The sequence below is a fragment of the Eretmochelys imbricata genome, chromosome 28, assembly GCF_965152235.1.
Source record: "Eretmochelys imbricata isolate rEreImb1 chromosome 28, rEreImb1.hap1, whole genome shotgun sequence".
Lineage (NCBI taxonomy): Eukaryota > Metazoa > Chordata > Testudines > Cheloniidae > Eretmochelys > Eretmochelys imbricata.
Genome location: NC_135599.1, coordinates 3,110,723 through 3,121,835, shown reverse-complemented (window position 1 = coordinate 3,121,835; position 11,113 = coordinate 3,110,723). Strand labels below are relative to the sequence as shown.

At 48.8% G+C, this 11,113-nt stretch overlaps 1 non-coding gene across 1 annotated transcript; it reads right to left on the bottom strand.

Moving 5' to 3' along the window:
* Nucleotides 1-1,603: 1,603 nt before the first annotated feature.
* Nucleotides 1,604-1,685, bottom strand: TRNAS-GCU (transfer RNA serine (anticodon GCU)). Its single transcript has one exon. It is a non-coding gene; the product is annotated as a tRNA-Ser (tRNA).
* Nucleotides 1,686-11,113: the final 9,428 nt, after the last annotated feature.

The window sequence follows — 11,113 nt, the reverse complement described above, 5'->3', positions numbered from 1 at the left end:
TTTCTAGTATAGACAGAATTTCTTCAGCTAGCCTTGGATTCCACAGGAATACTAGAAGCAATGGTGTCTAACTAATACCTGCCTTTTTTTCGGAGAACAGGAATATCTGAGTTTTCCATCGACATTTCCCGTCCAGCGCCTTGGGCCTCATCCAACAATATAGGAAACCGACATGCAGTCAAACACATGGAAAGTTTCTCAGCAAAGGGTTCACTGAGCAGGCCAGGGGAAAAGTTTTGCCAGAACACTTGGTTATAATATCCCACCCTGACATGAAATGGAAAGCAAGGAGATGACTCTCAGAGCACACAACCAGAGTAGGTAGGGCACCCACTTATGACTCAAAACCACCGATTGTGAGTCTCACGTTCTACATTGTCAATGTACTGTGCCCTTCTCCCTCCACCTGTATATTGAACAGCTAAGCCTGCCTCCCCTCAAGCCATGTCAAGTCTCTTCTGGATAAAGAGCATGGAATTTACCCAACTAGGTGGCCTGAATGCACAGCTTTGGAGGATCTTTGAATTCCCTCCAACTTCTACCATAAAATGCTAAGCAGTTGGTTTTGTAATGTTACTGGAGAGGTTGAAATCATAGAATCGTAGAAACGATAGAAATGAGGACATTTCTTCAGGTAGAAGACAACGATTGTGTCAGGAGGAAGCCTCATAGTCAACACTGTCATATAATGATGATATGGTTTGTACAACATGTATCTTGTGAGGTATCATTGTAAAAGTTATGATCTGTTGAATATTAATACCCGGTTGGATGGTGTGTGCTATACTTTTTTGTCTGGGAAATGATGAAGTTTTACTGTGTGTGAGTTATTGAAATATGTTCTGAGGTTGGGAAATGCCCAACACCAGACTTTCAGGTGCGACAATGGAAAAGATATGCTCGCTGCTGGCCCATTAAAGGTATCCACACTCCCAAGGTCTATCCCAGGAACCATGTATAATGCAGACTTCTCCAAGATAGCACAGAGACAATGGACACTGCTTGACTCACATCCTAGCAAAGGAGCTTTCTAGAAAGTTGGAAGAAACTATGAAAGAGGGGAAGAGACATCATGACTTGGCCTCGCTCCCCCACAAATCAACAACTTGAAACACATCAGGAGGACAAAGACTGAACTGAAATAATTCAGAGATCAGAAGAGAATAATAATAATTCATTCAAATCAAAGTCCCCAAACAGACTAGTATTGGTTTTTCAGCAGAAAATTTTCAATTTGGGAGATTTTGTTTTCCCAGTCAGACCTTGCCAAGGGAAGCAGAGAGAAAATGTTTGAGTTGCCTCCTTCAGAACAGCTTGGCCTGGACACTCTAGCTGTGGGTCACTGTCATGGCCTTGCTGTGGACGGGGGCATTTTAATAATTTGGGGAGGTCCTAGGGTGTTTGGGGGAGATTATGAGGATGTTACCTTTTGAGATAAGATATAGAGAGCTGGACAATTCTTTCAGCACCACATTTCATTTAAAGCGGGGGATCTGAGTTCCTGAGAAGGTTTTTGTTTGCAGGAAGCACCATGGTTTGGTCTGTCATTATACCAAAGGGGGATATGGTTGTTTGTAAAGGAAGAGAGAAGACTGAACGCCTTCGATGAGGATGGGATTCGAACCCATGCGTGCAGAGCAGAATGGATTAGCAGTCCATCGCCTTAACCACTCGGCCACCTCATCCAAGCTGTCAGGGAAAGGACACGAGGAGAAATCTAAGGCCAGCAGAGATAGGGCGAATAAGGAGTTTTTAAATACTAAGCATAAGCAGGGTCTGAATGAGCTCCCCCTCACATCTAGTGAGGAGCTGGGAGGAAAGACTTCAGGAACAGACCGTTTGCATAGATACGACTACTCTGCCTACGTACACAGCGTGGTGGAGCCACTTTGCCAGAATGACCCATTTTGGCTCGTGTCAGGTTACAAATCACTTTAGCATTCAGTGAAATGAAATGTTATCCTTCCTGTATGAGTGAAGGGCAGCAGAACATACCTAGTCCATCGTGATGGAGGGGCTAGGTGGGTGAGGAATACTTTCTTTATTGGACTCCACAGAAGTGATTGAGGACTTCACCTAAACCAGTGTTCCCCAAACTTGTGCCCTTTTATCCATGTCTGCGGCCCCTCGGAAGCTGCAGTCGAGAACCACGGCTGGGAGTGGGGCTCTAGTTTCCTGGGAAGAGGGGTGCAGACGGGGGTAAAGGGGATGAGGCTGGGCCAGAAGTCAGGGGCCCAGGCTGAGGGTGGGGTTGGGGAATAGAATCATAGAATCATAGAATATTAGGGTTGAAAGGGACCTCAGGAGGTCATCTAGTCCACCCCCCTGCTCAAAGCAGGACCAATCCGCAATTAAATCATCCCAGCCAGGACTTTGTCAAGCCTGACCTTAAAAACTTCTAAGGAAGGAGATTCTACCACCTCTCTAGGTAACGCTTTCCAGTGTTCCACCACCCTCCTAGTGAAAAAGTTTTTCCTACTATCCAACCTAAACCTCCCCCACTGCAACCTGAGACCATTACTCCTTGTCCTGTCCTCTTTTACCACTGAGAATACTCTAGAACCATCCTCTTTGGAACCACCTCTCAGGTAGTTGAAAGCAGCTATCAAATCCCCCCTCATTCTTCTCTTCCGTAGACTAAATCTCAGTTCCCTCAGCCTCTCCTCATAAGTCATGCGTTCTAGACCCCTAATCATTTTTGTTGCCCTTCGCTGGACTCTCTTCAATTTATCCACATCCTTCTTGTAGTGTGGGGCCCAAAACTGGACACAGTACTCCAGACGAGGCCTCACCAATGTCGAATAGAGGGGAACGATCACATCCCTCGATCTGCTGGCTATGCCCCAACTTATACATCCCAAAATGCCATTGGCCTTCTTGGCAACAAGGGCACACTGTTGACTCATATCCAGCTTCTCATCCACAGTCACCCCTAGGTCCTTTTCCGCAGAATTGCTGCCTAGCCATTCGGTCCCTAGTCTGTAGCGGTGCATTGTATTCGTCCGTCCCAAGTGCAGGACCCTGCACTTATCCATGTTGAACCTCATCAGATTTCTTTTGGCCCAATCCTCCAATTTGTCTAGGTCCTTCTGTATCCTATCCCTACCTGCCACCGTATCTCCCACTCCTCCTAGTTTAGTATCATCCGCAAATTTGCTGAGAGTGCAATCCACACCATCCTCCAGATCATTTATGAAGATATTGAATAAAACCGGCCCCAGGACCGACCCTTGGGGGCCCTCCACTTGATACCGGCTGCCAACTAGACATGGAGCCATTGATCACTACCCGTTGAGACCGACAATCTAGCCATCTTTCTACCCAGCTTATAGTGCATTCATCCAACCCATACTTGCTGACAAGAATACTGTGGGAGACCCTTTCAAAAGATTGGCTAAAGTCAAGAAACAATACATCCACTGCCTTCCCTTCATCCACAAAACCAGTAATCTCATCATAGAAGGCGATTAGATTAGTCAGGCATGACCTTCCCTTGGTGAATCCATGCTGACTGTTCCTGATCACTTTCCTCTCGTGTAAGTGCTTCAGGATAGATTCCTTGAGGACCTGCTCCATGATTTTTCTGGGGACTGAGGTGAGGCTGACTGGCCTGTAGTTCTCAGGATCCTCCTTCTTCCCTTTTTTAAAGATTGGCACTATGTTAGCCTTTTTCCAGTCATCCGGGACTTCCCCCGTTCGCCACGAGTTTTCAAAGATAATGGGCAATGGCTCTGCAATCACATCCGCCAATTCCTTTAGCACTCTCGGATGCAATGCGTCCGGCCCCATGGACTTGTGCATGTCCAGCTTTTCTAAATAGTCCCTAACCACCTCTTTCTCCACAGAGGGCTGCCCACCTACTCCCCATGCTGTGTTGCCCAGCGCAGCAGTCTGGCAGCTGACCTTGTTCGTGAAGACAGAGGCAAAGAAAGCATTGAGTACATTAGTTTTTCCACATCCTCTGTCACTAGGTTGCCTCCCTCATTCATTAAGGGGCCCACACTTTCCTTGGCTTTCTTCTTGTTGCCAACATACCTGAACAAACCCTTCTTGTTACTCTTAACATCTCTTGCTAGCTGCAGCTCCAGGTGTGATTTGGCCCTCCTGATTTCATTCATTAGTTTTTCCACATCCTCTGTCACTAGGTTGCCTCCCTCATTCATTAAGGGGCCCACACTTTCCTTGGCTTTCTTCTTGTTGCCAACATACCTGAACAAACCCTTCTTGTTACTCTTAACATCTCTTGCTAGCTGCAGCTCCAGGTGTGATTTGGCCCTCCTGATTTCATTCCTACATGCCCGAGCAATCTTTTTATACTCTTCCCTGGTCATCTGTCCAATTGTCCACTTCTTGTTAGCTTCTTTTTTATGTTTAAGATCCCCAAGGATTTCACCATTAAGCCAAGCTGGTCGCCTGCCATATTTACTATTCTTTCAACACATCAGGATGGTTTGTCCCTGTAACCTCAGTAGCGATTCCTTGAAATACAGCCAGCTCTCCTGGACTCCTTTCCCCATCATGTTATTCCCCCAGGGGATCCTGCCCATCAGTTCCCTGAGGGAGTCGAAGTCTCCTTTCCTGAAGTCCAGGGTCCATATTCTGCTGCTTACCTTTCTTCCCTGTGTCAAGATCCTGAACTCGACAAACTCATGGTCAGTGCCTCCCAGGTTCCCATCCACTTTTGCTTCCCCCACTAATTCTTCCCAGTTTGTGAGCAGCAGGTCAAGAAAAGCTCCCCCCTGTAGTTGGCTCCTCCAGCACTTGCACTAGGAAATTGTCCCCTATGCTTTCCAAAAACTTCCTGGATTGTCTATGCACCGCTGTAGTGCCCTCCCAGCAGATATCAGGATGATTAAAGTCGCCCATGAGAACCAGGGCGTGTGATCTAGTAGCTTCTGCGAGCTGCCGGAAGAAAGCCTCATCCACCTCATCCCCCTGGTCCGGTGGTCTATAGCAGACTCCCACCATGACATCACCCTTGTTGCTCACACTTCTAAACTTAATCCAGAGACACTCAGGTTTTTCTGCAGTTTCGTACCGGAGCTCTGAGCAGTCATACTGCTCCCTTACATACAGTGCTACTCCTCCAGCTTTTCTGCCCTGCCTGTCCTTCCTGAACAGCTTATATCCATCCATGACAGTACTCCAGTCATGTGAGTTATCCCACCAAGTCTCTGTTATCCCAATCATGTCATAATTCCTTGACATCACCAGGACCTCCAGTTCTCCCTGCTTGTTTCCAAGGCTTTGTGCATTTGTGTATAGGCACTTGAGATAACCTGCTGATCGCCCCTCATTCTCAGTATGAGGTAGGAGCCCTCCCCTCTCACACGCTCCTGCTCGTGCTTCCTCCCGGTATCCCGCTTCCCCACTTACCTCAGGGCTTTGGTCTCCTTCCCCCGGTGAACCTAGTTTAAAGCCCTCCTCACTAGGTTAGCCAGCCTGCTCGCAAAGATGCTCTTCCCTCTCTTCGTAAGGTGGAGCCCGTCTCTGCCCAGCACTCCACCTTCATGGAACACCATCCCATGGTCAAAGAATCCAAAGCCTTCTCTCCGACACTACCTGCGTAGCCATTCGTTGACTTCCACAATTCGACGATCCCTACCCCGGCCTTTTCCTTCCACAGGGAGGATGGACGAGAACTCCTTTATCCTTCTTCCCAGAGCCACGTAGTCCGCAGTGATCTGCTCAAGGTCATCCTTGGCAGTATCATTTGTGCCCACCTGGAGAAGCAGGAAGGGGTAGCGATTCGAGGGCTTGATGAGTCTTGGCAGTCTCTCCGTCACATCACGAATCTGAAGAGCAGGGGCAGAGTGGAGCTGAGTGGTGCTCCCTCCCTGCGCTCCATGGGGGCTGGCTCAGGCCCTGAGGTGCCCCCATGAACATTCCTCTGTGCCTCCCTAGGAGGCATACCCCACATTTTGGGGACCACTGACTCAACTCGCTAAGCAGGGACTAGTGATGCCAAAGCCCAGGGAAAGGTGGAAGAAGTGGAGGGACCCCGGCACTGGAACCATGGCCCTGCCCCCCCCTTCTGCCTGCAGCCCCACCCTCTTCACGCCTTCCACCCATGGCCCCATCAACTACGTCATTTCTCTTCCACCCCTTCCCCCACTGCCCCACCCTGCTCGCTCCTTAACCCCCCCGTGGCCCTTAGACCAGAGAAGCTCTGTGCCCCGGGTGCAGGCCCCCGGCCATAGCAGGGGGTGAGAGCACCTCCAGCCCTGGGGCCGACATAGGGGAGACTTTTCCAGGGGGCCTAATTTGGCCAGGTGCCCTAATCATGGGCCCCACTGGCCCATGTGGCAACCCACCACTGCCCCCTTGGCAACACAACTTTGGGAAGGCTTAGCTTCCCCGAGCCTGCATTACATGCCACCCAGGCTACCACTGCTCAGTGTTTGGCCAGTGTCTGTGTGTCCTTTGCTGTTTGTGCTGGCCTTCGGGGTGGGCCACCCGGGCAGGCACCCAGGGCACCCGGTCATCAAAGGGGCATCATGCAGCAGTGCAAAGGTGCACGCTGCCAGTGGAGTGTCAGAAACTGCTTCCTGGGGTGGGGGGGGCTCCCAGATTTCTCCCTGCTTCTTCCCAGCTCAACCCCTCCCACAGTGTTCCTCCATAGCCCCATAGAGGGTTGCGGGGGAGCGAGGAGCAACACGAAGTGTTCCATGCATCCTGGTCACTTTCCCCACCTGGGCTGTGCTCAGAGGCGAGCATCAGAAGCTGCTTCTCTCTGCCCTCCCCTTATACAGCCCAGGGGAGGAAAGTGACCTGGATGCAGGGAGCTCTGAAGTCACTCCTCACCCCCATCAAGCCCCGCAGCCCCTAGGGGTGCCCGGAAGAGCAGCATTCCAGAGAGAAGAAGGCAGCAATGCCAGCTGCTCTATGCACACAGGTCAGTTTCCCCACATGGGTGCAGGAGGGGTACAGAAATTAGGGGTGAAGGGGGTGCAGGAGGGGAGTATGGGAGTTAAGGGCAAAGGGGACACAGTGTAGGGGTTAGGGCACAGGAGGGGGCAGGGGTTGGGGTGAAGGAGGTGCAAGGGTTGGGAGTGCAGGAACTAGGGGCAAAGGGGGAGTGGGGAGCCCACAGGGGCCTGGGGCAATGGGTGTGCCAAAGTACAAGTTTTGCCCAGGGTGCCATTTTCCCTAAGGCTGGTCCTGGGGAGGAGTTTCCCCATTGATAACATTTCTTGCTGGGAGGGGGAAGAAGAGAAAAGAGGTGTTTTCTCTCTCTCTTTCCTCTCCATTTTTTCCCATTCCTTCAATTCCAGAATTCTCCCTTGTATTTCAGACTGGGATTAAAGGCAGCTCCAGGCTTCCCCTCTCTCCCTTCTGGGAAATCAAGTTCAAGTTTTTACAAGGAACGAAAGAAGCCTCAATTCTGCATCTGAATTAATGTCACATTTCTCACTACTTGACAGAAAGAAATGTCATGTCAATCCCAGGTGAGTCCACTCCAGTCATGCCGTAGGGCATTGCGTCACCACGTGGCCATTTCACTTCCCTCCTCATTTTCACCCAGAGACACAATTTCCTTTGCACAGATCCATGAACAGCAAAACCTTTCTGTGTCTCTAGTCTGAGCAAGGGCATTCAATTGCATTGAAACCTTCTCTCCTGCAATGGCAACTGTCGGACAGAGGGGACGTGGCCACCTTCAGCCCTGACAGTGAGATATTCCCTCTCCTCTTTCTTCATGCTGCTGCTGTTATTCCATGAAACATGACAATGGAATAAAAAGCTAGGTTTACTCCAGGCTGAGGAAAGAAAAGAACTCCCCAAAAAATCTCAGTGACCTAAGGAAAACCCGCCCCTTCTATTGGAGATACAAAAGGAAAAGGGACTGTCTGAATTGTCAAAGCAGGGAATGAACAATCTACAGCAAAATCATTAACCACACACACACTCTAACCATGCTCCAGCCAGTAGGGAAACGGGCAGAAATTCTCACTGTTCAGCCATGGCCACACTTAACAGAACTGCACAGCAGTGAGTCTGCTAGGTAAGCTGGTCTGAGCAAATAATTGGAAATGACCTTTCTATGAGAACAGAACCATAGTGTAGAAAAGCCCCTGTATTAAGTGGTTGTGGCTGAGTGCTTAGGGAGCTGGCCTAGGAAACCATGGGGGTCTTTCTGTGGAGGTTTGGTTCTTGCCAAGTAGGGAAGGCTGGTGTGTGGTATATTCATGGCTGTACCTTCAGTGCCTGAGCACCCAGGGAGCCAAGTCTCGTCTTCCTCTCAGGCCAAGGACAAGTCTACATTTCAAACATTGAGTCTACACTGCTGCAGCTCGGTAATGAAGATGCTCTGCGCCAGGGTTTCTCAAACTTCATTTCACTGCAACCCCCCGCTGCCAAAGAAACTTACTACATAACCCCGGGAAGGGGGACCAAACACCAAGCCCCTCCACACTTGGCCGGGGGGAGCTAAAGCTGAAGCCCAAGCCCTGCGCCACTGGGGGGAGGGCAAAAGCAAAGCTTGAGGGCTTCAGCCCTGGGTGGCGGGTAATCAGACTTTTGGCTTCAGACCCAAGCCCCAACAAGTCTAACGCCAGCCCTGCTGACCCCATTAAAACAGGGTCACGACCCACCTTGGGATCTTGTCCCACGGTTTGAAAACCACTGCTCTGTGCTGATGGGTGTTACGAATTACACCTGATAGGACACGCACAGTTCGAATCTAGGCTGAGTCCACAACTGCAGAGTTCCCAAAAAACACCAAGTTTATTACGCTCGAGCGTGGTGTCTGGAGGGGACCCCGAATACAGATTGTACAAAGGTTGTATACTTTTTAGCAAAGCATGTTGCCCTCGTGCATCGGAAACCTTAGCCAATAAACAAACCCTTTTCTTATCTACCACCTATCCCTGCTTGGTGCATTCCTCGTGCTTAGCTAGTATGTTAATTACACAGCATGGTCCTAAAGCCATGCATCAGTAACTTTTATTATCAGGATGGGAGGCCTCACATCAAAGGCCAGGAGATAGGGAGTTAGGGACAGACAAAGAACAGATACCGGGAGTCAAGGCAGGCTGGAGAAAAGGAGGAGAATTTTCACAGGAATGCAGTATCTAAGGAACACTCCTCCTGGTGCATGATGTGCTTGCTTTTAGACAATGGTGGGCCCCAAACCAAAATGGAGTCACATGTGCTAACTTTTCCTTACCATCGGAGAGAGTTTTCCTGTCAGTGTAGTTAATTCACTTCCCCAGGAGGTGGGAGAAATGTCAGTGGGAGAAGCTATGTCATTTGGTGTGCAAGTTGTGGTGTTTACCACATTTATGAAGTTTAATCAAACCCCATTATTAAAACTACCTGTGGTCTGGGAGTAGAAAAGGAGCTCGCTGAAGCAGCGTCTGTCCTTCAAAGTGGGGATTGGTCGTGCTTTGAGCAGGGGGTTGGACTAGATTACCCCCTGAAGTCCCTTCCAACCCTGATATTCTATGATTCTATGCTTCTATGAAAGTCCTGGAGATCATGTTTCCAGCCCGTTGTTGTTATGGGGGTATAGCTCAGTGGTAGTGCAGTGTTTGACTGCAAATCAAGTGGTCTGTGGTTCAAATTCAAGTGCCCTCTTATAAGCGCTTTTTTTTAAAAAAAAAAGGAAAACATTTTCATTTCCATTCTCCATTATGTTCATGAATTCCACTGTATGAGGATTCTTGAAATGAATGTAAACCCTCAATGTTTCACTGTGCAAATGCATAAAAACATAGCAAACCAGGCTATCAACTGAAATCATTCCAGTCTTCTGTGTCTAGTTTATGTTTTCATAAATTAAACAAAGGTATAATATGAATACGCATTTGCAGATCCGTGTTCTCCAGGCGCTATTGTTAGGATATAGATATTCAGGCCTGTCTGTAAAGGCCTGTACTCTAAGAATTTAGGTGTATTCTTATCACTTGGCTAGTTCTAGAGGTAGAAAAGAATAAAAATCACTGTCTGCCGGTATAAGGGCCTTCTCTTACTGTGACAGTCTGAGGCCCCTGTGCTTTGGGCTAAGGCCTTTGGCTAAGCAGCAGAGGCAGCCATAAGCTGGGAAGTGAAAGGTCACCTCCTCACATTTCAACCTAGTCACATTGAAATAAGGTGCTATTGGGCTGAGAGTAATACATTCCTGTCCTGATAATGCCTATTGCCTCCAGAGAAAGGGAAGTGCCTAGAAGATGTAAAGGAAACTTAATTTGATAGCATCCTGTCTGGCAAGAACTGACTTATCAATAGCTGGGATGTGAAATCCTCATTTCTGTCTTTGTTCTATCACTGTAGTCCCCATTTCCCTATTGTCTGTCTGTATCATCTCTGTCTAGTTCTGTGATTGTTTCTGTCTGCTGTATAATTAATTTTGCTGGGTGTAAACTAATTAAGGTGGTGGGATACAATTGGTTCCATAATCATGTTACAATATGTTAGGATTGGTTAGTTAAATTTCAGGAAAATATTTGGTTAAGGTATAGCTAAGCAGAACTCCCGGGTGGGGAAATTGGGATCATATTTAGCTAAAGGGGGAAATGGGAACAGGGAGACAGGTGTAAGGCTCGGTTGTGTCAGAGCTGGGAAGGGGGACACTAAGGAAGGAAACTGGAATCATGCTTGCTGGAAGTTCACCCCAATAAACATTGAATTGTTTGCAACTTTGGACTTTGGGTATTGTTGCTCTCTGTTCATGTGAGAAGGACCAGAGAAGGAAGTGGGGGAAGGAATAAGCCCCCTAACAGCTCTGCTGTGCAGAAGAAGAAGAACTACATCCAGTTGGGGTTCAGGAGTCTGATGAGCAAAGGCAACTTGGTGCAGGCTAAAGTCACCAGCACCTTGCCTGCTTCACATTCAACCAACAGCTAGGACAAGGACATGGCATGAGAAGAAGACAGTGGCTCTGAGCAGGAATATAGCCACCAAGAAGCTGGCTAAAGCTGCCAAGATCCCCAGGAAGGCCACCATGCCCATGTCTAGGAATAATCATCGGAATACGGTGACTGCAGGGGGGACCAAAAAGGCAGAGAAAAGCCCTCAAAAGGTGTAATCTGCCAAGCCCCAGAAGGTGGTCAAGATCCCACCTAACATCAAGACTGGAGAGCCAACTTCAAAGCACCCAAAGCCAGGGCTA